The 2,500-nt window shown below is 61.2% G+C and overlaps 1 non-coding gene across 1 annotated transcript; it reads right to left on the bottom strand.

Moving 5' to 3' along the window:
- Nucleotides 1-359: 359 nt before the first annotated feature.
- On the bottom strand, nt 360-2,346 carry LOC148344995 (18S ribosomal RNA). Its single transcript, XR_015848933.1, has one exon. It is a non-coding gene; the product is annotated as an 18S ribosomal RNA (ribosomal RNA).
- Between the last annotated feature and the right edge of the window lie 154 nt (nt 2,347-2,500).

Raw genomic sequence — 2,500 nt, 5'->3', positions numbered from 1 at the left:
GTCGTCGGCATAGGGGGATTCCCCGGTTACGGGGGTCCCGCGCACGGCCGCCGCCTTTCGCCCGTCGCTGGCGGTCGCCTGTCGTCGCGCCGCGCCGCGCTACTGGGGTCGTCGGACGAGCGCGCTACCCCGCTCGCACGGAGGTAGCGCGACATCGCCCGCCGCCTTTTCTCGCCTCGCGCCGCGCCGCGTGGCGCCCGCCGAACTCGCTCCGACGCGCGGCCCGGGAGTGACCCGCGCCGCGCCCCCCGTCCCGTCCCGTCCCGGTCTACCCTCTTCCTCCGCCTGCGACGACCCGCCGCCCTCGGCGTCTGGCTCGTCGGGGGTGTACCGAGGCGGATCTGCTGCCGCTCGTACGTTAATGATCCTTCTGCAGGTTCACCTACAGAAACCTTGTTACGACTTTTACTTCCTCTAGATAGTCAAGTTCGACCGTCTTCTGGCACACCGCCGGAGCCGGGGCCGGCCCCGGCGGGGACTATCCGAGGACCTCACTAAGCCATCCGATCGGTAGTAGCGACGGGCGGTGTGTACAAAGGGCAGGGACTTAATCAACGCAGGCTAATGACCCGCGCTTACTGGGAATTCCTCGTTGGTGGGAAATAATTGCAATCCCCAGGCCCTGTCACGAGCGGGGTTCATAGGATTACCCGCGCCTGCCGGCGCGGGGATAGACGACGCGCTTATACGCTCAGTGTGGCGCGCGTGCAGCCCCGGACATCTAAGGGCATCACAGACCTGTTATTGCTCATTCTCGTGTGGCTGAGAGCCACTTGTCCCTCTAAGAAGTTTTCTGCCGCCGACCGCGCGGGGGGCCGCGGTACTATTTAGTATGTTTGAGTCTCGTTCGTTATCGGAATTAACCAGACAAATCGCTCCACCAACTACGAACGGCCATGCACCACCACCCACGGTATCGAGAAAGAGCCTTCAATCTGTCAATCCTTTCCGTGTCCGGGCCGGGTGAGGTTTCCCGTGTTGAGTCAAATTAAGCCGCATGCTCCACTCCTGGTGGTGCCCTTCCGTCAATTCCTTTAAGTTTCAGCTTTGCAACAATACTCCCCCCGGAACCCAGACACTTGGTCGGTTTCCCGGGTGCTGCTCGGCGGGTCATGGGAATAACGCCGCCGGATCGCGAGTCGGCATCGTTTATGGTCGGAACTAGGACGGTATCTGATCGTCTTCGAACCTCCGACTTTCGTTCTTGATTAATGAAAACATTCTTGGCAAATGCTTTCGCTCTCGTCCGTCTTGCGCCGGTCCAAGAATTTCACCTCTAGCGGCGCAGTACGAATGCCCCCGGCCGTCCCTCTTAATCATGGCCCCAGTTCATGACAACCCACAAAATAGAACCGGAGTCCTATTCCATTATTCCCAGCTGCGATATGCAGGGGCGGCCGTGTGGCCTGCTTTGAACACTCTAATTTCCTCAAAGTAAACGCTTCGGGCCCCGCGAGTGACACCCAGCGAAGGGCATCACGGGGGCTTTTGCCGAGAGGCAGGGGCTGGGACAGACGGATGCACGCCTCGCGGCGGACCGTCAGCTCGCGTCCCGGGGTCCAACTAGGAGCTTTTTAACTGCAGCAACTTTAAAATACGCTATTGGAGCTGGAATTACCGCGGCTGCTGGCACCAGACTTGCCCTCCAATGGATGCTGGCCGATGGGTTTGTGTTCGGCTCATTCCAATTACGGAGACTCGAACGAGTCCCGTATTGTTATTTTTCGTCACTACCTCCCCGTGTCGGGAGTGGGTAATTTGCGCGCCTGCTGCCTTCCTTGGATGTGGTAGCCGTTTCTCATGCTCCCTCTCCGGAATCGAACCCTGATTCCCCGTTACCCGTGGTCACCATGGTAGGCGCAGAGTCTACCATCGAAAGTTGATAGGGCAGACATTCGAATGAGTCGTCGCCGCCTCGGGTGGGCGAGCGATCGGCACGAGGTTATCCTGAGTCAACACAAAGGGGGGGCCGGGCCGGCGGAACGAGGACCGGCGCGCGCGGAGCCGCCCGCGCCGCTTACGCCCCCGCCCGGAGAGGCGGAGGCCGGACGCGGGGGACGCGCGCGACGGCTGAGCCCCCGCCCGCCGGACACCGCGTGGGTTTTTGTGTCTGATAAATGCACGCGTCCCCGGGGCGAGGCCGGAGCCCCGCCCGCGAGTCGGCGCTCGTTTGCATGTATTAGCTCTGGATTTGCCACAGTTATCCAAGTAACGGTGGAGCGATCAAAGGAACCATAACTGATTTAATGAGCCGTTCGCAGTTTCACTGTACTGGCCATTCGTACTTAGACATGCATGGCTTAATCTTGAAAACAAGCATATGCTACTGGCAGGATCAACCAGAGTGCGTCTGCCGCCGGGGGGGCGCTGCTGGTGGCGGTGCGGCCCTGGTCCGGGACGAGGCTGTGGCTACAGCCGGGCCCGGGGGGCCGCGCGACACTCGTATACGTTCGGACGGGCTGACGAGCGGGTGTCGTGAAACGATGTTTCGCGCGGAGCC

The sequence above is a fragment of the Urocampus carinirostris genome, unplaced genomic scaffold (assembly GCF_059441175.1).
Source record: "Urocampus carinirostris isolate Australia breed hairy pipefish unplaced genomic scaffold, RoL_Ucar_1.0 HiC_scaffold_147, whole genome shotgun sequence".
NCBI classification, from domain to species: Eukaryota; Metazoa; Chordata; class Actinopteri; order Syngnathiformes; family Syngnathidae; genus Urocampus; species Urocampus carinirostris.
The sequence above is the reverse complement of the archived record's forward strand: the minus strand, read 5'-3'. Positions and strand labels throughout refer to the sequence as shown.